We start from the raw sequence: 27,485 nt of genomic DNA on the forward strand, positions 1-27,485 counted from the left end.
CTCTCCCCCTTTGTGCACAAAGAGGAAAAAATCTTGTATCAGCTGCCAGAAGTGACCTGTGTAGAAGGAAAAAGGTGGATCTAAAAAGCAAACTACAAATCAGGACTAAAGGGTTGTCCCTTCCTCCCCCTTTACTGTGTAGGAAGAACATCAGAGTTTAAAGGCAGCTTATTTTTCATGAAACAAATTGCAAATAACTGGAGGGCCTCAAGTGCCTGATCTATTTATAATAAAACCAGTAGGAGGTTTAATTTGCTTATTTTCCTAGCACTTAATAAAATATCTGGCAAACAGAACTGATAAAACCACTTACGTTAAAAAAACTTGTATTTTCGCTTCTTCAACAAGCCTTTAACTGTAGGCTCTGCTCACCCCGGGAGACCATCAAGGGAAACTGGAAATTTGGAGAGTTGAAAAATAAGCACACAAACAAAACCTCTGTGAACAAATCTTTCATGCCTTATTTCTTGTCATTAAAAGGCCATACCCCCAGTTCTTCCAAGATAATTTCACATCACTTTAACAAAAATTCAACGAACTGATGAAAGGAAGAGGTCTTTAAAAAGTGCCAATCTGCTTCCACTTCAGTCAGCTGAGCTGCTGCCAGCAGAGCCATTCATGGGGGAGTTTCTGTGAGGAAGCCCTGAAATAAGCTGGAACTCTGCTTGGGGAAGGAGACATTTTTGATGAACATCCACGTTCACAGAAGCCTGCGAACCCTTTCACAGGGTCTTTGAACAAGGCTGGGAAGAGGAGGATGCAGAGAACGGGTTGGTGGTATGTTCCTCCTGACATTTTTTCTCTGAGGGCTTCTGTAATAATTTCAAATGGCAGTTTGGACTATCTGAGAGGTTCAGCCAGGCTGGTGGCCTGGCAGTGCCAGACCCAAAGGGCAGGGGCTTGGTTCGCAGGCAGCAGGCGGGCAGCGGGACGGCTGCCACCACTTGGCTGTCCTTCAGCAGCGCCAGGTCCCCCTCTGGGCAGCATAAGGGCAACACTAAGGGAGCTGTGCCCACCTGAGCACTTGCTGCAGCACATGGCTCAGGGAAAGCAGCACCTGGGAGAAAAAGACATGCATTTATTTATTTGCTTATTGACATACATTTCAAAAGTATGCAGGACGTTGAGCTTTAGAAGCAAGAAAGAGGATGAGAAGGGTTTGAATAGCCGTGTTTCTACCACACACATGAGTTGTGCGCACATTTTCCTTCCCAGATACTCTACGATACAGCTTATAAAGAACAAGTAACTTCACACCAAGGGTGCTGAGGGCCATAGCGTTGCTTTACTCTGCATGGGAGGGAGCTGTAGGACCAGCTGGCGCAGGTTAAATCAGAAAGCCAAAGTGGCAGGTGTAGGGCATTGGCCTAGGATCGGTGCTGTGCTCAAATGGCTTCGCTGCAGCTGGGTACCAAGTTTTCTGTCCTGCTCTGCCCCGTGTGGTGTAGTCCGTGCAAATGGAACTCTCTGTGCCCGGTAAGTGTTTTTGTGGAGGAGGTAGCTGAGCCCTGGGTCTCCATCCTGCTCTGGAGTAGGGTGTCCTGTGTTCCTGTTGCTGGACGTTCTCTTCCCCTCTCTGTGGATTCCCATCTCCCACTCGCATGTTCCTTCCCACAGCCTTGCATTGCTCCCTGCAGGTCTTGAGTCTCTGCCACTGGTTGCCTTGAATTTAAGGGCTTTGTCCTTTGTTTGATTTCCTATAGGAAGCTAGAGCAGAACGTGGAGGATACAGTTATAAGCTTGTGGTAATGTTGGTAGGGAAAGTTAACATCTCCTGAGTAGCGAATGCTTTGTGTGTGTATGTGTGGCAGTGCTGACAGGCATTAATTAATGAAGGTGCATATCACTGAAAATGAGCAGTCTCAAGGATGGGCAGAGTATCCTACTGAGGAGGTGAAGGGAGACTTTTTGTGGGGGTTATTTGGCTGGTTTTGTTGTTGTTGTTCATATACTGTGCTCCCCTAGGATGGTCTTTTTTGCTGGTCTTCTTTCAACCGTTGGTTCTCACACTGTTCAACGTCTTTCTAATGCAAATGAGCTCCTTTTCAATGTCTTCCTTCAACTGCACAATACTTGGGAAGCTCAGAGAAATGTTGATGCCCTGAGGGCAGGAAATTTTCAAAGCCCCTATGTAAGCAGCTGATGATCAAATCCTGGCAAGTTGTTTGTCTATGTCCTGGTTTTTCTTGCTCACCTGACGTTTACCCGCGCTCTCTGTTGGTGTTGCAGTAGCTGAAAGAGGCATCTGGTCTGTGTCAGCTTTTATCTGCCTCTTTTTCTTTCTACTATGCTTTCTTATGTATGCTTGCTAATTCAATTCAGATTTGGAGGAAATATATGATAAATTAACTGGCAAGGCATCGGCAGCTGCAGGAACTCCATGGTAGAAGAAATCCGTGAACTAATGCAGTTAGTGGCAATGCAAAACCTAGACATGACTGCAAATTACTTCAGCACATATGAGTCTGAAAGCAGAGAGAGAATCCAAGAAACTGGAAAGGAGTCAGGAGAAAAAGATCTTGACCATCAAGTGGCATTTTCCTTGCTCTTCTCGAGTTTGTAGGTGGACTCTGAGCAGAAGAGGGCATCTTGCAGAGCAGACGCCAGCAGGAAGACACGGTGGTTGCAATACTCGGTAATGCAATGGCAAAGCATGTCAGACTCATTCATGGTAACACTGAAGCTGCTACCAGGACCCAGGGCATGGTGCCACCAGTGTCCCTGATCCCTGGGAGTGCCAGGAGCTGTGTCCCAGGTGCCTGCATTCCCCCGGACCATCTGCCTGTGCCAAGGAGTCGGGATATAGTTATGAGGCATTTGCTATGGCCATCTTGTGCTTGGCTCCTGCAGGATTGTCGTGTCTGAGTAATTACACACTTTGAGCAGCCTTACTACAGATATAGAGACAGCTCCCAAAGAGCGCTCTGCCTAATTGCACATTTGCGTTGTTGATGTCAGAATTAAAACCATAGCTGCTTCCCCTGGAAGATCTGTGATGTGGCTGTGATGCCTCCCACAGTTTGTAAGACCCCGGCACAGGGCTGCTGGGGGCACTGCACACACTGTGTTGTAGCTGAGGGTTCCCACTGCCTTTCTTCTTCTGTTCTGGTTTTGTTTGGGTTTTTGTTTGTTTGTTTTTTGGTTTTGAGACAAGTGACATAAATATTCCCTAGCACTGGGGAGCTACATTTATTTTATTTTATTTTTTAATGACTAAACATCTCTTACCTAAATGTTTAGGACAGTTTCCTAAGAGACCTATGCTTACACAGAGCTCTTGCTGGTAGCCAGTGCCACCAGGTGGGACTCCCAGGCTGCTCTCAAGCCAGGGAACAGGCTGGGGACATCCCACAAAGGGGTGCCAGGGAGGGGGATGCCAGGCACAGCCCAGGTGACAACAGCCAGCACACAGAAAGCCTGTGCCTTTATTCAGCTGCTCGAGGTTACAGCTCCTGTGCAGCAGCTCCGCACAAAACGGGGAGAGTGCTTCAGCTGCTCTCTTCAGCTGAGGCTTGTGTTTGGCCAGAATGGAGAAACCTGGTACCTGCAGGCTACTGGGATATGGTTATGCCACGCAGAAACAGCGTAAGAAATGCTGGTAAAGAAATGAGGTAAAGAGACTTTTTAAATAATTTGGCTGAAAATTAGCTGTAGATTCTTGGTGTGTTGTGTTAGTATTTTTCTTAGAAATAAAAAAGACCGGTGCTCTGCAGGCACTGTGGAGATAAATGGATGTCCTTGACCATAAAATGAAAATTTCTTCTGTTTCCTTTCTGGTCCCTTTTCCCAGGGCGCTTGCCCAGCTCAGCCAGTAACGCTCAGTGCGATAAGCTCTGGTGCTACATGTCAGACTTGCTGGGAGGCAAGGCGGTGAGGGCTGAGCATAGGGAAACCTCTTTCATCCTGACTGATGGACTGAAACAGGGGTGCTGACGTGGAAGCTATCGTGGTGTGAGGATTACAGTTCCTGGAAACCCCCTGGCCTCCACAGCTGGGGTGTAAAGCCACCAGCTCTACAGCCCACAGGGCATACTCCGGTGTAAGTGTGGTCACTGACGGCCCTGCAGATTTGTGGTGAAGCCAGGAGACAGCCAGGGCTCAGGCAGGGGCTGTTCTGTTGACCCAAGTGTCCTGGGCAATCCCAGATGGTACTAGCTGCTGTCTCACACTGGGAAGTTACAGAGTTGGGGGTTTTTAGACCCACATTGCCATCCTCACCCTTCCCTTCATCCCATGCACTGGATTTGCTCATGGCACAGCGAAGGGTGCCCAGGAACCCCCTCACCAGAGCCCTGCAGTGGCTGGGTGCTGTAGCATCAGGGTTGGCTTGGGGACGTGCAACTCCCAGAGCCAGGGGCCAGCCTGTTGCTCTGAAAGGAACCTTTGGAATGAGAAAGTCATGGGACATCATGGGCTTTGGGCAACCATTGGGGAAGCAAAGGTTATCAGGAATGACCTGGCTCAAGGGGCTGGACTCCTGCAGGAGCAAAATAGGTTTGGTGACAGGAGCCAGATCAAGTTATTTCAGTCAGTTGCCCCATTTACAGGATCATTTAGCTTTATGAATGTCAGTTGTGGGTTTGGGTTTTTTCCTTTGCCCTGTTGCTGTTGGATATTGCCTCTGGGAATTACTTTGTTCAGACTTGTTGAGATACCCAGCTGTAAGAAGAGCAAGCACAGAAAAGTTTTCCAGGATACTGAAAGATTAAATTATTTTTGCTTGCATAAAATGACCAAGCAGAAGCATGCTCTCACATAAGAGGAAAAAAGAGGCTAATAGGAATTGTCCATAAATGCCAGGGAACAAGGCCTAGTGGAGAGTGTTCTTTTTCAGGTGCACTGCTGCAAATCTTTAGTAGACAAAGCAAAGGAAAAAGGGGTTACTATGATTGTCAGCACTGTGCAGTTATCTACATCTATATAAAAAGGTCAAATACCTTCAATGTGATTGAAGAACAGAGGTCAGACCTGTTTTGTAGTGACTTTGGACTACCCAGAGAGAGAGAGAGATGGACTCCAGGCAACAATAAGGCGATACAGATAACACAGAAGGAGCAAAAGAGAGATGTCCAAGAGTCTTTTAAAAAATAAAAAAATAAATTTAAAATAGACTCCTTGGAATGTAACTTGAAAAACAGGCAAGTAGGAAAAGAAGGAAACAGAAATGCAAATACTTCCATATTTCCAGGTCTTCAAAAGTGATGGTTTAGGTATGTAATAAGTAGCTACTTTCTCTGAAAAGCAGGCAAAATATTAAATCAAAGAAAAAAGAAAATGTATGTACATATGTATGCACTTTGAAAGCCTCCTGCTGAATTATAAATACCTTTGAATCATAAAATATAAAGCCTGACGGTGATTTCTATCAAAGTTTGAACATGCAGTTTCACTTGTTCACAGCACAGCCTGTGTGTGCTATCATGTTAAAACCAGAGAGAAGACAGACACAGAAACATCCTGTAGGTAAAAAAATAAAAAACAACAAACAACCACCAAACACAAACCTGACTGACAGATTGAGCAATTATTAATGGAAATCTCAACATGGATAGGCACACAGAGCAGACTCCTCTAGGAACTGGCTTTTTTCACACCAGTCAATAAATGAATCATAAGAGGTGAGGTTCTTCCTTCCCCTGGAGATGGGGGGAGGTTAAAAATGCGAAGGCACCTCTGTAACAGCCAGCAGCTGTGCTGGTGCAGTACAGATGCTGCGATGGGACACTGCTGCTGCGCTGGCAGAAGCGGTGGCTTGCAAGACTCCCGTGGGCACCACCCAAAAAACTACTAGAAAAATACTTGAAGTTGTTGTGGAGTGGAGGGCACGTAACCCTGAGGAACAGCATGTTGGGGACTGGCAAAGCACCCGAAAGCTGCAGTTCTGGAAGCAGGCAGCCTCTCTAGTGCTCCCTCCATGCCACGCACCCAGGTTATTGCCTGTAGCTGGACAAAGGATGCGCCAGGATGGGCTGTCACAGCTGTGGAGTCAGGGAGGTCTATGGGGCTGAAAGACGTGAGCCTTGTGAGAAGCGGGGGAGCCACAGCAGGAGCGGGAGTGGGGCTGTGAGTGTCATGACGCTGGCAAGGTAGGGCCAGGCTGGCTTGTGGCAGCGGCAAGCTCTGCCCACCCTGGGCAGTCAGTCCTTGCTCCAAGCCAGCAACTGGTCTACAAAGCCTCCGCTTATGGTCACAGTGATATTTCACCCCTGGGTTGATGTCCTGGCCCAGCCCCAGCCCCAGGAAGGAGCCTGATGCCCAGGGGCTGCCCCTTGTGCCTCCTGGCCTGCCCTGCTCCCTGGCTGGGGTGGTAGGATGGGTCCTGCTGGCTGCGTCCTGCCCTGCTGAACCTCCCAGGCAGCCCCTGGCCACAGTGACCTGGAGGGCTGGGTAACCATGGGCAAGGCAGTCCCATGAACTGCAAGCAGCAAAGAAAAATTTCTGGCGGGAATTGTACGACTGAACCTCAGGTCATCATTGTTATCTGTAATTCAGGGAGGAAAACTGTGACGGGAGCTGGAGACAGAGCGTACAGAGCAGGAGGGAGGTACCGCATCTGCAGGCGCAGTCCAAGGAGCGTGGAGGTCTGCCCAGGAAGGAAGAGCTGCGAGCAGCTCAGCAGAGATGGAGGAGGAAGCAGCTCTGACGGAAACGATGACCTGGATTCTCAGATCACTGAATTGCAGGAAGACTTAGTGTCTAATTGAGCAGCCAGCAAAAAAAACAGTAGAAAAGCAAATTAGAGCCTGATGAGAAACTGTAAGTCCTTCACCCAGCAGCAAAGCTTTCTGGAAGGAGAAAAAGGATGGCACTGTCTGAGAAAACAGTTTTGAGGTCAAGCTGGACAACAGCAGAGTCTTTCCAAAGCACTGGGAAAGGAATCTAGTTGAGCCAGCAGAAAGTTCCTCAGCTGAACAATGTATAGGAGCAGGTCCAGGAGGCAAATCTCAACATGTGGTGAAGGCAGTCACATTGCCCTGGAAATGCAAAGGACAAAGCAATTGTCCCCTAACTCTGTGGACATTCCTCCTACGTTACCAAGGCTACGCAGCTTCAGTAAGTAGGAATTGGGTCATTCAGTAATTGTATATCATTATGACAGGTAATCATATCATATGGGCATCTTTTATTGATTTTCATTGCAGCTAAAAAGGATTTAGTGTGACATGAAGCCATTAATACAGGGAGATGCATGGATTTCCAGCAGCAACATGCAGAAATCTGAATAGAGCTCTACAAAGGAAAAAAACCCTTCCTGCTCTGGAGGGTGTGTATGTTTGTGATGCCCAGAAAGGCCTTGCAACAGGGTGTCCAAATGACTGCAAGGTCCACAGGAGAGGCTCACGTGGCAGCACACCTTCGGATCACTACAGTTTACTGGTGCAAGCCCTCACATGGATGCACTTGCATTGACTAGAGATACTTCCAACAGTTTAGCTTGTCTTCGTGGGTGTCAAGAGCAAGTTAAACCCAGTTAATATTATCTGGATTTGATACACATCAGGTACAGGGTCAGCTGCTTTAAAGCTGTAACTTGAGGCCAGATCTCTTGCCTCTCCTGCTAGCAGGATGTGCTGCTCAGAGCACAGGCCTTCGACATAGCTGTGCTGCCACCGGCCCCTTGGTGGGTTAACCTGCAAGCTGCCACCTTTGTACACCCACATTTCTCACAGGGGGGTAATTCCTGGTGCCCCATCCTGTGCCCAGGGCAGGCTGCGCTTTCAAACCACTGCAGCCTGCCTGGCACTCGCTGTGTGTGGTGGGCACCTTCTGCCCCATCCCTGATCAGCATGGTACCTTCTGCACCTGCCTGTGCGCAGGTGACAGGAATTTAGGGAGATCTGGGGTTGGTTTTCCCAGGCTGGGCACCAGAGCAGCAGGCGGCAGTGCTGGGGGAAGGTGAAGGGGCTCCTGGTTATGCATGTCCAGTGAAGGCTGTTTATGTTGTTCCCTTTACAGAAAGCATCTGGAGATACTAAAGCTGGAGCCCTGTGCAACCCCAAGGAAGATGTCCAGAAGTACTGAGTGATCCACTAGCTGTCATCAAGAGACAGACAGACATAGCGAGGTGGGTAACCAGCACAGGCAGAGTAATGTGCCTGGGGACACCTGGCCAGCAGCAGAGCGTGCTATCAATAAAAAAACAGGTAGGTAGCACTTCATCATGGAGTGCTCTTGCTAAGCATGTGAACGCTGCCTCTCAGATCCCTCACGCAGCACCAGAGGGGGTAATGCTGCTCTGTTCACTCACAGCAAACCTGCCTTTGATAGCATGAAGTAACACCCAGTTTTCACCTGCCACTTTTAAAGACAGAAAACAAGATCTAGGAGCTGTAGCTCACTAGGAGAGCATCACAGCACTTGGTCATGCTTTTTCATTCTCCTCCCTGGTGGCTCTCCAAATTAACCATGTCTTTTTCTCCACTCCCATCTCCATGACTGCAGGTCTCCAGTGCATCCTTGGGTACCCTCTCTGCTCTTCAGCTGCTGCTCCTGCATGGCCCAGTCTCCTGAGGTCCTACACTGTGTCTGGCAGCTCTGTGCAGTTTCAGAAACCTTGGGGTGTCTAAAGTGGAGGGTAGGCAAACTGGGCCCTGCTTACCTGCAGCCATACTGCCAGCCTGTCCTCCACTTTCTATGAGCCCTTCCTTGTCTTCTTCTTTGGCTTCCATCCGGGCCTTGGTAGCATACCAAGAAGTTGCAAATGATCTCCAAAACCTCAAGCATTTCAGTAGAGTTGTAGCTGTCGGCAAGAGTCCATGCTAAAGCTGCAGCTACCGCAGCAGTGAAGCAAGTGGAGAGGGCTGATGGTGCTGGGTCTGAGTGCTGCACAGCTTGCTGTGACACTGGGAGAGCATCTCCTCCCTCTGCTCCAGAGGAAAGAGCTGGAAGGAAAATGATCATGTGTGATCATTGTGTTCATCTGAGAGAGAATTTAATTTGTTTGTGGATTCAGCTGCCCAGTGCAAGCAATATTTGTAAGCACTGGCAGGTAAGGGCAGGACACGGTGTCTCTTTGCTTCTACTGGTTATCCAGCGTCCCCAGGTGAGTGAGGGCAGGGGTCTAAATGGGATAGTCCAGTGGAGCGTGGCCCATGAGGGAAGGCCTTTCATGAGCCGAGAAGTCCTTGTAACTTCCTTCATCCCTAATTTTAGGATAAATCCATTAGCAGGTTTGGCTTTTTCCCTGTGCCTTTCCTTCTCCCCTCTCTCCCTGCTAGTCTCTTTACACAGTCAGGTGGGTAACGCTTTCCTGACTACAGAAGTCAACCAGAAAGAAAACAGACATTGGAAACCCACTGTCACTTGGAAGGTTGTTCATGGTGCGGGTATAAACCAGACGCAGCTTTAACAACAAAGCACATTTTTTTTTCTCCTGTGGCTGCTTCTCCTATCAGTAATGGAAACAAGAAAGTGGTGCCCTCTCCGAGCACGTTATCCTGACTCCCCGGAGTGGCAGCGACGGTCCTGGAGCGCAGCGCGTGGGTGACCCTTAGCGGGTCTAACGCCTTGCCTGCCGGCCATGGAACCGGCACGCAGCTGTGACCGGTGCCTGTGGCAGCAGCCGGGGCTGACCCCAGGTAGCCCCTGCGATGGGGCGGGGGGCGGAGGGGCACGGGGAGGGGTCCGCGGGGGCCGGGCCGTGAGCAGGGCACGCTGCGCAAATACCGCGGCGGCGCGATCGTGCCGAGCGCCAGCCCCTTCCCCCGGGCTGCTCGCCTCGCTCACCGCCCGGCTGCTGCCCACCGCCGCACCGCTCCGGCCCCCTTCACCGAACGCTTCCGCGGGTCCCTCCCCACGCGTGAGCCGGCGGCCCCCGGCTGCCCGCCCGTCCCCAGGCCGCGCTCGGCTCCGCGGGCCGGCAACGACCGGCGCCTGTGCCCCCGGGGGTGCGCAGGCGGGGGGCGCGCCGCCAGGGGGCGCCGGGGAGCGGCCGGGACGCGGCCCGCAGTGGCACCTGCTGTCGGGGCCGGGCAGCGCCGCAGCCCCGGCGCTTCAGGAGCGGCCGCGGGTTTTTAACTCCGTTTGCCAGCCACCAGTTTATTTCACTCGACCCAGGAAACGCTGGTAGGATTTAGGCGGGATTGCGAACCAGACCCCTTCGTTCCAGCGGGAGTCGTGCCCGGTAAGGATCTGCCCGTTAACTGAAGGGACAGATCACCGCAGGGATCCCTTCCCACACCGGCCGTGCAAGGGCTCATCGGGATGGCTTGCGTGGAGCCCTCGCCCAGATCAGAGATCAGCTGTAGCTTGAGAAGAGTTTGCTTCCAAAGCCTGATCGTCTTTGAAGCGTCTTCACAGTAACAGATCAATGTTTCTCCTTTGCAACTTTTCCTTATTCCAATTGTGCTGCAGAACTGGGCTCGTGAACAAAGAACCCTTTCTTAGGGCTGAGATAAACTCCTTTTATAACAATTATTGGAATATCCCAGTCAAAGGCTGCAGCCATCTCTGATCCATTTCAGAGCCCAACAGCAAGGCTGTTACTGGTTCCCTTTATTTGTCCACATACGTTTTTTTTTAACCAGGGTGCCCACTGTGGCCACGCTGCTCCCTGTGACAGTGGCCAGCCCTAGCTGTCGTGTTACCATGTGGCCGTGACTGGGTGGTGTAATAATTTTTGCTTTTGTCTTCCTTTGCAGGGCTGTTAAAACCAGCAGCCGGCATCAGGTGAGCAGAACGAGGCTGGGAACGCTAGGCGTGGAGCACGCGAAACCAAATGAGCAAAGCCCTGCCCCTGGGAGCAGCCTGCTGACAGGGGTGGCGGGTGGAGAGGAGGGGGTGCCGGGCCTGGAGCTCGGTAGGGGGGAGCCTGGGAAGGGCCGAGGGTCCCTGGCTAGATGAGCTTGCTGCATCTGAAGTGCCGCAGGGGGTGGCCTGCGTGGGAAGGTGGGATGCTGGTTAGGGATGTAAGAGGGAGGAAAGAACATGTTAGTGGGCGTCATCCAAAGACAGATTTCATTTGCTTTGAAGATCTGTTCTGTCTTTTCTGTTAGGGCATATGGAGTTGGCTGCATTGTGTCCTGAAGCCATGTGGATGTTGGTTTGCCTGATGTAACGAAGGATTCAATGGTGCATAGCTTCCTGTAATGTGGTCTGATAGGACATCTTCAATTTGCCACTGTAGACAAGTTTCTTTGATTGCTTTGTGACTAGTGCAATTGGAAACATATTCCAAACACAATGATGGGAAGAAAGGGAGGCCTACATTTCCCTTCAGTGCTCCCCATGTGATCTATCTGGATCGTGTGCCCATGCAGTTTTCTGTGGTTCTTGTGCATACAGCTACCCACTGAGTGAAGTAGGAGTCTCCCTGCTTTCTTGACATTAAAGGAGCTATTCTTTCAAAGCATGGGGTTTTCCAGGTTAGTAATAAAAGTATCATTGTGCTTCTTAAAGGTAGAGTTCTGCAAGTGCAGTTCATAAACAAGTGTCATGGGATGTCTTCAGAGCAACTCGGGGTCTGCTCCACTTCCACAGAGATCATGAAAGTCTTGCTGTTGACTTAGATCTTGCTATTGACAATATTGTGCTTCACCTCCAGTTGTTATTCCAGCAGAAGAGAGGTCTCGCAAGGACCTACATCACATCTGCAGGCCCTTCTGGCTGTCAGCCCATGTCCCTTGTGAAGCTGTGCCAGGCACTGATTTACCAGAGGCACAGTAAAATGCTGCACCTTACCTTAAAATTCCTGAAGACAGAAACAAATTCACAAGCTTTGGTCTGCAGGTGTCAACACACAAACCTGCCTGTCCAGGTGGGAGAGCTCAGTCCTCTCCATCAGCTACATTCAGGGTTTTCAAAGTCCTGCATCAGCATTTTTCAAGCCTGTACACGTTTGAACAGGAAAAAAACATCTGTAAAACTCAAGTGAATGGACTGGAGGGAAAATCTCGAAAAAGCAAGTGGAGATCCAGCAAATGTGTGAGTCTGATCCATTCTGGCTTTTTCTGCCATCTTGGAGGAGTTCTAGAAATGCTTGCACCACATCAAGCAAGGACACAGCTGTAGTGTCCAAAGCAGGTGAGATCTTGCAGGTTGGCATCCCAGAGGTCCATGTACCACTCCACTGTGACACACGCTGCACTTCATTTGCAAGTTTTGGATTAGCTTTGAGACAAACTACAAACTATCATCCAGCCACAGATTTACTCCTAAGAGCAAAACGAGCTTGTCCATGGGTATGGTGACTTGCAGCTCTTATCCAAACGATCCAGCTCTGGGAAAGGAAAACGTAAGGGTCTCACACTGATGTGAGCTCAGTGATTTGAGGATTTTGCTGTACTTAATGGCTCTGATAACTGAGTTGGGTGGAAAGACCATCTCCTCTCTGTTTCTGCTCCTCCTGTTCTCTGCAGGCCCAAAAGGAGGACGTGAGGGCACAGCCCACCTCCTATGTGAAGGCAAGTGAAAAGGGGAGGAAAGCACTCTCTCTTGCTTGTCTCCTACAGCCCTGGCACCAGCAGTGTGGAGCTCACCTTGTCCTTCTCCCTCCCCAAACTTAGCAAGCCAGGCAATATTTTTAGGACAGATTCTGCTCACCTAGATTTTAGAACTTCACACAAGAATAGATAACTCATAGTGCAACAGGGCTGAACTTCAGGGATCTTCACCTTCCCCCACCCTCAGTTTCTCTGGTTGGGACTTCATCCCAGACCATTATATGCTTAGCCAGGCACAGCAGAGATCAGCTCTTCCTTCCTGTTCATGCAGTCCTGAGCAAACTGGTTGTACTTTGTTAGAAGAGTAAACGGCAACCAGCATCGCAGTCAGCTCTACCATCATCACTGATCTTGAGCTGTCAACTGCTTTTGCTGTTTCTTATTTGCTGGCAAAGACACTCAAGCCAAAGGTCCTTTGGGAGATGCAAAGACAATAGAAGGAAACATTTGCCTGATGTCTGATGTTACCGCAAAAGGCTGGCCAATGCACATAAAAATATTGGACTTATGGAAAACTCCATGGGAAAATTACGGGATTAAGACCTCTGCTTCTAAGGACCTACCTGCTCCCTGACGCATGCTCCAGTTCTGGCTGGAATATCAGGCTTTCTCAGCAGACTCCCACCCCTAAAGCTGAAGGGCTTTTGGGCTTAGGTAGGGCACGGTACACAGCAGTCACAGCAGCTCCCTAAGTAATTCCCTGTTTTCTATTCCAAATCCCATCATGTTATCCACATTTTCTAAAAGGGACAGCTGCTCCCGTCTGACTAGTCCTGATGTAGAGCACAATTTAAACTCAAGACACTGACTGCCCAATCCTTCCTGGAGTTCTTCCTTTGGTGCATTTTGACTCTTCCCTTTTGCACCAGAAACACCCTAGTTCAGACACAAGTTGTGACTGTTCTGTGCAGCTGCTGCTTGTTATCATGTCAGATTCTTTTGTATCAAAAGAGATCCTGTCTGTGTATGAAGTGAATCCAAGTTATAAAAGAAGAGAAAAATGTGGATGCCCTGGGGTTAGGGATGAGCTGTGGGACTGTCTTAAACCCGGGGAGATTAATTTCTGATTCTGCGAACAAGCTCTGAGTGGGAAATGTTGCCTGCTACAACTAATGTGTTGAGACTAAGTGTATGTGAGGGTTGCATCTCTGGAAAGTGTTGTGAAGGACCACTGTCAGCACAGGAAACCTAGAACATGTTGCATGGTCAGCAGGCATAAATTGGACAAGGTAGACGCTTTTCAGTGGATTTACTGTAGATTTAGTAACATTTCATTATTATTTCGTGTATATTCAGATTTACATCCAAGCAAAGTGGTTTGCAATGGAAGCAGCTGCAGATCAGGAGGACAATGTATGTGAGTACCAGCAGAACTCGCATCACAGCAGCACCAAGTATAGGGTTATGTAATTTGGAAGCGTGGGTACCTGTCTCTTACCTTTTGTTGCACTAACTTGAATTTGTTTTGCAGAGGAACACATACAGGAAAGGTCTGTGTGGCTATTTTTGAAGAGGAAAGACAGAAGAACTTGTTGATAGCAAGGAGAGTTTGAAGATGAGTTCAACAACAGATATTCAGATGTGAAGAAGAAATTCTGTAGTAGGCACCAGTAAGACAAGCTGTTCTATATAGGAAACATCTAAATAAAAATGGGAGTTGATAGTAACAGCAAAGAGAGAGACAGTTGTGTTTTGGTTTTTTTTTTCCAGAGGTTTGGAACGAAAGCAGAGAAAATTGATATAGAGAAAACCAGGAATATAGACCTGCCAGTATCCTCCAGGCCAGCAATGCCACAAAATGGCATTTGGAAACTAGACATGTACCAGAAGCTTTCTCAAACACTGGGAATCAAGAAAGAGGTGGTCACAAATCTAACTTCAAAATATATTCAGGATACTGTTTCAGTGGACAGTGAGGATAAAGAGCTGGAAATCTGGAGTCCAAATACATGGATAACAGGACAATACCACGTGCAAAAAGCTCCTAAAAAACCCACTGCAAACAGGCTTAAAAAATACTTGGTAATGTACTGATCTCGGGGTCCAGAGGTGTCACTTGAAAATAATGAAGTGCTGTCTCACTTTTGCTGACTCGAGAACACACTTGCAAATTATTCCAGGCTGTATTAACAAGCATGTGTGGACCTGAGATTACAGCAATGCCAATTACAACGCATGCCAAACTAGCAGCCAAACGTGGGCTCAGGAGTCACAGGGGGTAGGGGAAGAGTATAGGGCACGTTAAGCTATGAGACCGCTTTGTTGTAAAAATATGAGCAAAATTTGGAAGCACATGAGAACTGCTAGCATTTTGCTGAGTCCTCAGATCTGAGCCTGCTAAATTAATGTTTAAAGTAAAATAACAAGATTTTATAATATGTTTCTAGCTAGTCATTTGACAGCTTTCCACAGATGGTCTGAAGTATGTATGAAAATATAATACAAGTAGAAAATTTCTTGTCTAACTTTACAGAATTCTTATGTGCTCTCTCTCGTGCACACCTTCTACATGTCCTGCAGCAACAGTCTAAATGTAATGATTTCATGACCACTGGTGGTTTTGGGGTGGTGATACAAGGCTGGAAAAGTGGAAGCAGAAGAAACCTAGCAAGAAAGAGTGATGTTCCTGGTAAGAAAAAAAGGAGTGTGGAAATGCAAGGGACTTGCGAAGCAAAGCAAGAGAATCAGTGAAGGTGGCGTTAGCAGCACTCAGTTAATCTAGGAAAGTGTAGAGGTTGGCTGAGGTGCAAGATGGAGAGACGCTCATCAGGAGCAGGGACCAGCACAGGTGTAGATGCTAGCTGAAGCCCTCTAAGCAGATGAGGTGGTCTCCAGAAGGTGCCCCAGGAGGCATCTGTGTCCTTCACATGGGAGAAAGGAGAGGGCATGTGTGCTGGAGACTCCCAGGGGGAGGGCAGGGCACAGATGGTAGCAAGGAAGAATGGCTAGTGTGCTGGGGTGGGGATGGAGGGAAGACACTGGGGTTCTGGTCCAAGGGGCTGTGTGGAAATGGAGAAGGTGGCAGAGAAGAAAAGCAATTCCAAGAAACAGGAGGGAATATGGCTTCAAAAGGAATTTGCATTCAATGGCATCAAAAGCAACAGTACAGCCAGCGGAATGGGAATGGAGGAGTGAGAGGCTGTGAAACATGGTGGTGCAACCACTGGAATAAAGGTTTAGACCAGGGTTGTTAGGCTGGAGTTGGCTGTGGTGCTGGCTGGAATCTCCCATTCAAAGGACAAGGAAGAAGAAAGGTGGGTCAGGATGGGATCTGGGGACAGTGAGAGATTAGAACATGATTACATTGGAGGGCTTGATGAAGGAGCCTGGAGGAAAATGAATTCAGAGAGGTGAAGAATGGAGTAAGGGTCCATTGGTACAGGCTATTGGGAGGTGGGAGGAGATGCAGTTTCTGGGGTATTTGGATAGACAAGAGCAGAGAATGAGAAATGCTGTTGACTGTGTAAGAGCCATGGAGAGTGCAGGAGAGGACCAAGCCTGGCTCAGACCCAGGAGAAGCTGGCAGTGCCCTGCACAGGGATATAAGAAAGAGAAGGACTGTGTGAAGGAGTAGCCTGAGGTGGTGGGCAGGTGGGCTAAGGGGAAGGAAACTAGAGGAGAAAGACTGGGAGAGAGGGTGGAACAAGAGGCGCTAGGGAAGAGCATGGATGTGAGTAATGGGGAAGTAAAGAGGAAGGAAAGCGTACAGCAATGCAGCCAGGCTTTGTGTGGCTGAGGAGTGCAAGAGAAAAGGCGATGGGAGTCAGAGAGCAGAGCTAGCGTGAAGGTGGAAAGGATGGAGAGATGAAAGTGTTCTGGGGTGGGAGGGAGGGGGAGAGACAAATGAATAGGCAAATTATAACTAATGCAATAATTAGGTGCTACAGGAGTAATCTGATTGTCACCCAAAAAAGGAGGGTGTTTGTGAGTGAGGGGGAGGCATGATCAGGCTGGCAGAGCAGGCAGGCAGAGGAACAGAGGTGGGCTGAGCCCTCCTGGGCACAGAGGCAGCGCAGCGGGAGCAGCAGGCAGCAGATGCTGGGGCTGCAGTTCCTATGGCAACATATGCAGGCGAATGCAACAAGTGTGCAAACGTGGCAGCATTAGCAGGGGACAGCTTGGCACGTTTCCATGTCACGCTGCTCGGGGTGGTAGCAGAGCCATGTACTGTCCCTGGGTACCAGGGCTGCAGGGTGCTGCCCCTGTGGAAACCGGCACAAGCTACTGGCACGTTTTGAGGCCAGGCCCCCTCACTGCTGGGAGATGCATTTCTTGTGCTTTTGCTCTTCCATCCTGGGCATCCCAAAGCCCAGCAGAACGAGGGCCTGCTGAGCATCTTGTCAGCAGTGAGCTGTGTGTTGTGTGCCACATGGCGAGGAGGTAGCTCTACAGCACAGACCTCTGGAGCAGGCAATGGGAGAGCGAGCATCCCTCCCTCTGGTCCCTCACACCCATGTACCATAAGGCTGGGGTCTTAAATCTCCGGTGCCCTGCCTCGGAGTGGCCTGCTGCAGCTGGCACATGCCTCCAGGCACCTACAGCGTGCAGCTGCCTTCCAACCAGGCTATCACAGCCCAGGGCCAGCCTGCTTAGGGCAGGCAGAAATAGCACACGCTTTTCACAGGCTGGGCCCTTATTCTCCATTCCTCAGTAATTTTTGGCAGAATTTTCCCTTCCTCTCCTATTTTGTCTCCTGTAATTAACCAGCACTTTGAGCATGCAGCTATTCCACAGCATTATGCTAATGTCCTATGCTAGACAGCTGGAGACAGAGCACAAAGGCCGATTTTTCTGCCCAAAGAAGCAGCGTTCCCTAAAGCACTGCCATCAGACAGACAGACCCCATCCCTGCGGGGTGCTGAGCAAGGGTACTGCTCCTTTCGCCTTCAGGAGGCGCCCTGGCAGAGGAGGCAGCCGGCAGGGGGCCCATGGGGGCCAGGCTGCCCCCCCAGCGCAGCCTTGCTCCCGGTGAGGTGCATCAGCCCCCCAGAGCAGCGCGGGGGGTGCCGGCGGTCTGCAGCCGCGGCTGGGCGTGCAGCTGCGCCGAACGGCAGGGGGAGCTCTGGGCGAGGAAGAGCAGCAGGACGGCGGCAGCAGCCCTGGGCAGGGGGCAGGCGGGTGCGCGGGCGGCGGCTGCCGGCACGCTGCGCCGGGTGCGGGGCTCAAACTGCAGAAAGGGGATGAGGAAGAAAGGGGCCTGAGAGAGGGAGAAGTGGTTGAAAAGCAGCCACCATGGAAACGCAACGCCGGGAGAACTTTAGGTATGAAAAGACATGAAAGAGGCGAGCAGGAGAAGTGTCTGGGTGCTCTTTCCCTTGTAAGATTTAAGGCTTGGGCTAACCAGGGTGCCTGGTGCTAAACGGCTCTGAGGGGGAGGCGGGTATCTTAGCTACTCGGGAGTCTCTTCTGTGTATTTAAACGTTTAAAAGGGCTGGCTACATTATTTTTTTTTTCTCCTGTGGAGAATGCTCTGTGTTGAGAACTATTCTCAAGTCAAATTCATTTCACAAAGTTTCAGTGACATTTTGAGAGATTCTAGTGGCATGAATTCTCACCAGGATCAAAGCGAAGCGGTGAATATGCTTTTGTGGCTGTGTAAACGCATCCACTGGAAGATGATGGCCATTTCTGCCACACGTGGGATGACAGCAGTAACAACAGCCACATCACAGCACCTACAAAGCCAAAGCATGGATGTGACTCTCCAGCCACAGACATCTGAGCAGGAAAATAAATATCCTGGTCTTTTCACCCCTCATTCCCGTGGTGCCCGGTGCAGCGCAAGAGTGGGCATGATTCATTCTACAGTCTCTGGGCAACCCAAGGGAAAACCATCTGCTAATTTCAGTTCCTGATGTCAGAATGTATAATTACCCTGACAGAGCAAAACGTTATTTTGGGTTAAGGCATGATCAGACCTTCCTTCTCCCACTACCTGTTTCCGTATGGTGATAACCTAAGTTGGAGGGCTGGGGGAAGGTATATGTTTAGTTGTTTTGTGGTGGCTATACAGTGTAGGCAGGGAATTAATTGCTGCGTAATACATAAAATATTGCCAGTGCTTTCTCCAATTAATTTACATTCAAGATAAACACAGAGAAGATAATGATTTGGAGATTACAGTAACCTGCTTCCCTGCCGCTGCACACATGTGCAATACTCCTCCGCAGAAGATGAAGCATGTTTCAAATGAGCGTGCTGATGGCCACCATGGATGGCTGTGGCTAGGAATCGCAGGAATACCTGGGATCTTTAAGGTGTGTTGTGTTAGAGTGGATAGCCTGCTGCTAAACTGACAGTGGATATCTAATTATAGAAGCTCTAGGAACTGGAATACTTTGGTTTATTGTCATTGCATTTGAAAAAGTATTGGTAAGAAGACCTCAGAGGTGGAGTTATATCATGTTGTTGCTATGTTTTCCCTTGGGTAGAGTGTCTAGAATGGAATGACTAATTTTGTTTGATCTAGTATATGTACATGTTAAGTAGCAGAAGGTGCTGCAGTTAAAGTGAAAAGATTAATCTAGCCTTTTCAAGCAAAATCAACTTCTCTTAGTGCTGTGTTGGCAAGCCTGGGTTCTGTAGGCTCCCAGGCACAAACATAGCAGCCCTGCTGCAGTTGTAGAGGTGGGAAAAGATCTCCAAGTGCCTCTAGGTCCCTGATTAAGAATCACCATTGTTAAATAATCTTTCTCTGTTCTCCTTCTACAGAATGACTGGTGGTTTCTTTGCTCCATGGGAAAATAGGAAGACAGAGAGAAGATTCAGCATGTAAGAAATAAATGATATATTATTCTCTTACCCCTTTTTTCTGCTGTTTTTGCCTGGTCTTCCCCAACTTTATTTTTTTAATGGTCCAGCTGGCAAAGTCCTTAATCTTCAGCCATGTGAATGACTGGCGAGCAGTCATTTGCAGGCTCTGAGCATTTTGGTCCTGCATATGTTCTTTCTTTTTCCTCCTGCTGCTCAGAAAGCTTTGCCCAGCTGTGCACCTCATTATGCCCTTGTGGCTAGGCTATTTTAAGAAAACTTCTTCTAAAGGAATAACAAAATCAGCAAGCTTTAACTGTTGTAACTGTGGTATTGGGGAAGTAAAGGTTAAGTGCTAGCACAGGTATAGCTAAGCACTCCGCAGATAACTGGCTTGTGATTTCTTTAAAGACCACCATTTTCCTAGATCCAGGTGGGGCACTTAGGTTTTGTGTCAGCCATTTGCACACAGAGCTACAGCCATTTCACTGAGAAAGCCAATCAAGATCTGAAGAGGGAAGAGGGTTTTTAGGCATGACTTGAAGAAAGAAGTCTAAAATGTCCCAGGAGGAGGTAGGGAAATCATTCCAGCAAGCTGGGCTGGACAAGCTGTGACAGCTGAAAGTTTCTTTTGGTCTTACCTTGCTAATTCTGGTTATGACAGGGCTTTAATTTTTATTTCCTATTCAGCTTCCATGTTTAGCGTTTAGTATTTGTGGAAACCAGGGTGAGCAGAAAAGCTAGCAATCACACAAGTAATAAAGCGCAAAATCAAGAAAATAGGAAGAGCTAAGTAGATGAAACGGACTACTTCAGTCACAGACTAAGGCCCCCACCCCAGCCCTCTGGCTCTGAAGATCTGAAGGTACCCGATACCTCCATGGTGGCACCTGGCATGCTGCTGAGCTGGCATCTGAGTATGAAGCTGCCCTGTTACCAGGCATTACATGTGACTGGCACAGGCTCTACCTTGGGCTGACCAAGCAATGCACAACCTTCTTCCTGCTTCTGCCAAAAGCAAGCCCTGGTCGGGTGAACAGTCAGGGTGAGGGGTGGGTGATGATGGTGTTTGCCCACAGCACAGGTTACTGCCTTCCTGCCGCGCCTCCCTTCCGTCTTAGATGATGCTGTGTGTTTCGTGAATACATAGTCCTTTATTGATAAGTACAGAATGCAGCAGATGGGCCATTAGTTCATATAACCACCGGATGAAAAGTGAAAACTAGATCTGCTATGTTAATCAAGCGCTGCTTAACATGCGCACCGACACGGCTGCTCGTCTTGTTTCAAAATACAAAGGTACTTGCTGAGAATGAGGCCTCGTCCCCCAAATCTCTATTCCATTTTTAGATGGCCGCATTGCACATTGAGTGAGTGGCTTTTTACTGTCACAAATGAAATAGAGACAGTAGAGCACGTTGTGGGGTTCTGGATGCAATTACAAGGGGGAAGAAACTGCTTTTAATCTAAACAGTCGTTCTCATGTTGTAAGATAGAGGGAGTCCTCCTTTTTTCAGCACAAAGCAAAGGTAAGGAGAGAGTGACTTTTTTCAACCAGGAAGGGAAAGAGATGCAGCTCAGTGTCAGACTAGGCTGGCTTGCAAGGCCTCCAAAGGTCACCATGCTTTTAACATGGAGACCGCTGTTGGTGGCATTTGAAGACAAGCATAATAAAGTGTCTTCAGAAAAAGTGGTAACATGGGTCTGGATAATTATTTAAGATGGTCTTATAAAGTAGCAAAGAAAGTTGGTTGGCAGGTTAAAAAAACAATTACAAATTCATGGAATTATAAATGAACCTAGCATGGTAGGGACAAAGTTTTGCGATGCTTTTTATAGTGGAAAAACATGCTGCTCTGGTTTTCTTACATATCTTTGGGATTGTCAATAAAACTGTAGTAAAGATTTTCTGACTTAATTTAGTTAAGACTTTCTGAAAGCTTTGACATTGTGTCCTGGTCACGGTGTACCATGAGCTGCAGCAGCCTTGCAGTGCAGAAGCACAGCCCTGGGGTGACAGGTTTCTCTCTCTTCTCTGGAGGAGTGGAGCCCGCCCCACCCCCTGGGCTGGCTCTCCATGCAAGAGCCTCTCCGCAGCCAGCTGCAGGCACAAGGAAAGCAGGCCCTTGCCAACATCATCTGACTGCAGGGCAACAAACCAGCTGCCAACACATTGCCTAATTTTGCCTGGAAAGTCAGCCTGCCACTGCGGGAGGCTGTGAGGCACAGAGATGGCACTAAGGGGTGAGTGGGTTGCAAGTGGCAGGATTGGGACTGATAAGCGTGAGTGCATCCCCAACCCCATCTTCCTGCCCATGTGTCCTGGATGAGGACCATGGGATGAACTGTTCAGCACTTAGAAACACTTTTTCTTGGGACAAGGTGGCCAGTATCCAAGTGACTCATATGCATCCTCCTCCTTATTTAAACTGGAGTCTTCTCCTTCAAGCTTTGCCCATTCCATGAAGCCTAACCACCGTGTTTCTGGAGAGGGGAAAGCCATTTCCCTGCCCATATCTCTCTTCTATGTTGCCATCTGCACTCCTTCCCAAGTAACTACCTCATCTACCTTGGAATATTCCCCCTCATCTTAAATTTGCTTGGGAGAAAAATTTGTCAGACCACTCAAAGCCAGGACTGAAGCATTTTGCAGTATGGATTTTCCTTGCAGTTTCTGAGGAACCGCTGGCACTCGCTATTTTTGGCACCATCTCTTCCTTATGTTCACCTTCTGCTGCTGTCCCTCCTGCACCTGGCTCCCTTGGACTGAGCTTGGACACCTGCTGGACAATGTCAAGCAGGCATATCTGAGATGCACAGGATGGTTCGTTGAGAGCAAGAAAGAACTGGAAACTATCTCAGAGTAAATTGTCAGCTTTTCAACCTGGGCAAAACCATAACTCTATTGAAACTGATATTTTCTGAAGTGTTTTAATGATACGAGAATGGGAATAATGCTAAGGTGGAAAAATCTGACACCTTTTGGCTAGTCAGGGTTAGGGAATTTGAAAAATTTAAACTAAAGCACAGCTGTAAAAACAAACAGCACCAATTTATCCTGTGAGGCATATGGCTGCATTGCAATTGCTTGTTAATGTAATCACTAATTCAGTCCTCTGAGCCATAGATCAAAATAACAATATTAGTTTATTTTAATTGTAAAGGGCCAACGTCAAAACTGTGCAAGTGGAAAGAAGCCATTTTTCCTCTGTTGACTCTGTTTTTCTGGCATCTCTTTTATCACATGGAGCTGGCTGACTTGTACTTCTGCTAAAATAACCCTATAGACTATAGGAGGATAGCAGAACATCTGGGACATATGTTTGCCTGAAACTGAGCTCTTTCAGGTTTTTAACCCTCCTCCTCTCTCTTCTATCCCACCTCAGCATGTCCTAGGCAGCCAGAGCCAGAAACAGCAATCTAGAAAGAGCTGCCCAAAAGCACTTAGGCTTGAGCCCAGAGAAGACCAAACCTGAGACAGTGGGAGAGGTCTCTGCTAGGGAAGCTTGAAAGAAAGGAATGTAAAGAGTTTAAAATAAATAAATAAAGAGTTACGTTTAAATACATATCACGACAAGGGGAAACAAAAACAACAAAGCAAGCAGCCCAGCATACGTTCTGTAGGAGGTAAGTCCTTCACACTTGTGTTTGCCCTGTCAGAAAGCGACTCTAATTGGATCTGGATCTACCCAGTTCCAGGTGTCTTCTGCCTCGGGTCCCCTGAACTATTCATTTGTTTTGCTGGTGTGCCTCGGCTTGGCAAGGTGTCTTGATTGCCAAGTGAATGTGGATTCAGCTAGCTCTGACCAGCTCTGGCATTTGAAAAAATCCTTTTTCTTCCGCTTGAATTTCTCTGCCAGCTGCCTGCGAGTCAGGGTTTCCCAGCCAGCAGCTCTTGTTATTATCTGTTTTCACTCGCCTTGATGTTAACCAGATTGGACTGCTTTTATCTCTATTAACCCTACATCACTGTGGAGCCCCAGTGTTATACACCCTGCGTGACTTGGCCACCGGGTCAGAGCAGAAATACATAAATAGAGAATAAATTCACCTTATTGAGGAAACAGTGAGGTCTAAAAAGCTGGCCAAAAATAACACGAGTGCTGATGATCTCAGGGAAGAAAATAGCTAAAAGGCCAGATGAAGGTACTAAAAATCAAAGCTTAAAATAATTGACAGCTCATCAGACTAAATCTGAACTCTGCTAAAATTCTCCACCAGATGAAAACTCTTGTTATGAAAATAGTGCTGAACAGCTGAGAGCAGGACAAGCTGGCCTGATTTTCTCTGGTCTCAGAAGCTAAATTGCTGCTAAGAAGTGCTTTTGTTTGTAACCTTAGATACATCTTACAGTCATTTAGACCAGAGAGTCTGATTAAAAATGCATCTGCAAATACAGAGGGGAGATTCTCAGTCTTTAAAGAGCCATAAAGCTGTTTTGAACAAGCACCTAAGGATCATTTCCCATCTCCTCCAGTTCCTAGAAACCATGGGAATGAAGCAAACTGGGAAGAAGACGAGCCAGTATTTTTTTTTTTAATTCCATTCTTGATGAAGTTCAATATAGTTTCAGAAGTAACAGGTTACTCAGTGCTAGTTAACCCCGCACACACAACCCAGATCTGGTCACTCGTCTGGTCAGCGTTCAACCAAGGCTTCAGGATATTGGTGCCCTTTCAGTTACAGGAGAAAAAACAAGTTTCCCGTGGATTTTGGAGTGAGGACGGGGTTCAGTTCGGCCCCTTCCCCCGCCTGCGGGGCGGCGGCGGCGGGATGGCCCCGTGCGCTCCCCCCCGGCCGCCGCTGCAGCCGCCTGGAGCTGCCCGCTCCCCCCAGCGGCTCGGGCACACGCAACAGAACTGACTTTTCCTCCCAACACTTTATATCGTTAGAACGCATCACTGGAACGTGTCGCTGTTTTGTTTACCTCACGCACCACACTTCGTTCACCTGCACCAGGAGAAGCGGCCATCGATGGCTTTGCTAGCCTGAGCGCGCCCTGCAGCCTCGGCTGCGCCCTGCAGACACGGCCCGATGCCCCAGGCAACCCCCGCGCGGGGCTTCGCTCGGGCCGCGCAGGCCGCCGTGCCCCGCAGTACCGGGCCGAGCCCCGGTCCAGGCAGCGGCCAGCGGGGCGCGGCGGCCCGCAGGCACCTGAGCGCGGCGGCTGCGCGGGGGGCGAGCGGGCGGGGCCGGCCCGGCCCGGCCCTCACATGCGCGGCGCCGCGGGAGCCATTGGCCGCCGCCGGGCCGCGGGGCCGGCCCTCGCCGGCAGCCGGTGCTGTCCGTGCGCCGAGCCATGCGGATGCGCGCCGCATACGGAGAGCGCGCTGCAGGGCGCTGCTAGGAGCCGAGCCCGCCCGGCCCGGCCTCCCCCTCCCCTCCGAGCCCGCCGCCGCCCGCATGGCAGCGCCGCGGGAGTGACCGCCCCGGAGAAGGTCTGCGTCCCCGCGGCACGGCACGGCCCGGCCCGGCGTGGCGCGGCCGGGCGGCTTTCGGGGTCCCTCAGCCCGCGGGGCCGTCCCTGAGGTGAGCCGCGCGCGGGGCCGGCGGGGAGGGGGCGGCATCGACACCGGCCCCGGCCCCCCCGCCTCTCCCCGCGCTCTCCCCGCGCCCTCCGTGGCCCTCGCCTACTGGTTTTTTTTTTCCGCCTTCAAACCGGCCTGGGTCGGTTCGCTCGCTGGCTGCCGGCGCCGGTGTGCCCGGGGCGCCTCCGAGCCTGGGCGCCGCCGCCGGGACCCCCCGCCGTGCTTTCGCCTCGGGGCGCGCACCCCGCGGGCCGTGCCGCCGTGCCCCGTGCCGGGCCGTGCCGGGCGGCGGGGCTGGGAGCACGGCGTGCCGGTGGGAACGCGGCGGAGAAAAGCGAGCCCCGTCCCGGGGCCGGCGGTGCGAGCTCCGGGCGGGTGGCGCCAGCCGGGTGCCCTTTGTGTGGGGCCAACCGTGCCGGGGGCTGCAACGCGCGGGTTCAAGGGGCCTAAACCTGTCAATAGAACCCATCCCGGGGGCAACGCCAGCCCCTGCCGGAGGATCGCCCCTGGCTTCCCGAGGCACGTATCCTCCCAGCTCCCCAGTACGTGGCCATATCGACTCCTGCTCCTTGAGGATCCCCGAGCCTGGCACGGCAGCTCCTCTGCCTTTCAACCTCCGTTCCCCCCCGCCCCGTCCCCGTTACAAGTGCCGCCACTGCTGTTAAACAAACACCAATTCAGGCACAGAAAGCTTGTGACTTGCCCAGCATCCTTCAGGGAAGCTGGTCTGCGGTCGGGGGGATGCAGGCTGTGGGTTTCCAGCACGCCAGCAGCCCGTGGCAGTTTCTTCTCTGGATGCTCCCAGTGTGTAAGAGCCATGAGGTAGGTTACTCAGACTTGAAAATGGAGGACGGTAGTGGTAACCACCCTGTTGTTTGGTGGAATAAGTCTCAGCAGTACTTCCTGTAATGGTGGTGCTGAAAGTGATGTTTTACTTGGTTTAGCTGCTGGTGCAGAGAGCAAAACATCTCCGGTACTAGCTTTGGGGTACCTGCTACTCATAAGCATTGTCAGTTACAGCTTTTTTTCTAATAGCCTAGAGAAGTATTTTGATTTTTTTCAGCATTATGTCTGTCAGCCATGGTAGGGAAGGATCATCTTTTCTCCTCTAAAACTGAAGGTGGAGAATGGCTATGCCCTCTTGTTTGGAAGAGCGGGCTTTAGGATGTGAGAAATTTGCAGGAACAGCACTGAGATTTTGATCCCGCAGCTCTGAGCTATTAAAAAAGCACTCTCATCCCAGATGGGGTGGCTAAATTCCTTTCTCTGTGCCTTTTTTTTAAATTTTTTTCCCCCTTTCTTCCTCCTCAGTCTTCCTGGTGGCAGAGGAAACCCTTTTTCTTCAAACTTAGGGTAAGGATTGGTGGTATAGAAGGTTAGTGTTACGTTATTTGCTCTTGATTGCCATCTTAAATTAATTCACCAAGGCTTGCTCAGAGGTCAGGATCCTACTCATTCTTTGTGATTTACAAATCCCCTATAAACCTTTTATTGTTAGCTGAAACTGATTTATAAGGTCCTGACCTAGGAATATGCTACTCTGGCTATGTTTTTTTGTGCTGTACACCATTTTCTTCCGTGTTTCTGAGCAAGCATTGCCTTTATAATAAACTCATTTGTTGCTTTGCCTGTGTCTTGCTCGACGTGGAAAACACTAGTCTGTTATGTCTGCTGTATCTGTTTTGCACATAATAAGCAGGGAATATTTAAATATAGATACTGTTATTTGCAGTCAAGATGACTTTGATAAAGATCCAAAGTTTACAAAGGCTATGTGAGGTGACAGGGGGAAGGGAGCAGCATTAAGCAGTAATTTATTTTGTAAGATCCAGGTGTGCGCAATAGACATCTGCTCCAGTCCTGACACCTTTGAGGGGACAGTAGTCTGTCCAGTGTGTTCAGACCTGGAGGAGGCATTGTAAAGCAGCAGCACCAACAACGGGGAAAGTCTGCGTGCAGCCGTCACGGGAAGGTAATTATTAATAGGAACAAACCAGTACAATAATGATGCGAAGAGAGCGAAAGCATTTAGGTGCTTGCTGTGGAAAGATTAACTAGTGTATGTTGTGCTAACACATAACTGCACATGTAAAATACAGTTCTTGTATTCTGGTTCTATAGCCCAGTATTCCTGTTGCCTCAGACGAGCCCCTTTCTCTTCTGTAGCCGTAGGTAGGTGGTGGTATGGAGATGTCACAACTGTATGTTGTGTGTGGACAGCTTTCTTGATTGCGTGTGCCTGGAGAGTGAGAAAAAAGCGAATGTTGTGGGTGATATGGCTGCAATAGGTCCTGCCAGTGACAGGAGGGTTATAAAATAAAGGCTAGTGAAGAAAAGGTTATGTATGTCCCTGTGGTCAAAAGCACTTGTGACCATGTGTGTTGTGGCTTGGTGCAGTTTTATAAGAAGTAACTGTACTGAAATTTCCTGCCTTGAAGTTAGTTCTTCTAATTTCTCCAAGTCTTCCTGTTCCTTTTGTGTATTGAGGTCCCATTCAAAATCTGTTGAAGCCAGTCAGTGGGAGTAAGTGGGTTTTGAACTGGGGGTCCTGTACCACTGGCTGAGTTTCTTTTCCTCCTTGTGTTCTCGATGCCACTGGCCACTGTGTCGGTTCCTCCTTTTGCTGCATACCAGTGGGTTGGCTTGGGACATCTGGCGGGCAGAGCACTGACTCAGTCCTCAGCCCAAGGTCTCCTTTGCTTTCTTCTCCACCTCTAAGAGCCAGAGGGGAGTTTTGATGCCGTGACATGGACGCTGTGATCACTGA

General features: G+C 49.5%; 1 protein-coding gene and 2 long non-coding RNA genes across 5 annotated transcripts in view; all 3 read left to right on the forward strand.

Moving 5' to 3' along the window:
• Positions 1 to 495: 495 nt before the first annotated feature.
• Positions 496 to 15,005, forward strand: LOC119155807. The gene is made up of 5 exons (XR_005106843.1): positions 496 to 777; positions 7,957 to 8,065; positions 8,443 to 9,578; positions 10,641 to 10,668; positions 13,912 to 15,005. It is a non-coding gene; the product is annotated as an uncharacterized LOC119155807 (long non-coding RNA).
• A 2,380-nt stretch (positions 15,006 to 17,385) lies between these two features.
• Positions 17,386 to 19,241, forward strand: LOC119155579. Its single transcript, XR_005106764.1, has 3 exons — positions 17,386 to 17,701; positions 18,528 to 18,697; positions 19,152 to 19,241. It is a non-coding gene; the product is annotated as an uncharacterized LOC119155579 (long non-coding RNA).
• Positions 19,242 to 24,477: 5,236 nt separating this feature from the next.
• The window catches only part of LRRC8D (leucine rich repeat containing 8 VRAC subunit D), a 53,828-nt gene continuing 50,820 nt past the window's right edge, over positions 24,478 to 27,485 (forward strand). The window contains exon 1 of one of the 3 annotated variants that reach the window (XM_037403764.1): positions 24,478 to 24,719. The gene's annotated coding sequence lies outside the window, so the exon portion shown is untranslated. Of the gene's footprint in view, positions 24,720 to 25,456; positions 25,541 to 26,665; positions 26,691 to 27,485 lie in introns of those variants that run through there. The other 2 variants (XM_037403767.1, XM_037403766.1) reach the window with 2 other exon arrangements.

The sequence above is a fragment of the Falco rusticolus genome, chromosome 11, assembly GCF_015220075.1.
Source record: "Falco rusticolus isolate bFalRus1 chromosome 11, bFalRus1.pri, whole genome shotgun sequence".
NCBI classification, from domain to species: domain Eukaryota; kingdom Metazoa; phylum Chordata; class Aves; order Falconiformes; family Falconidae; genus Falco; species Falco rusticolus.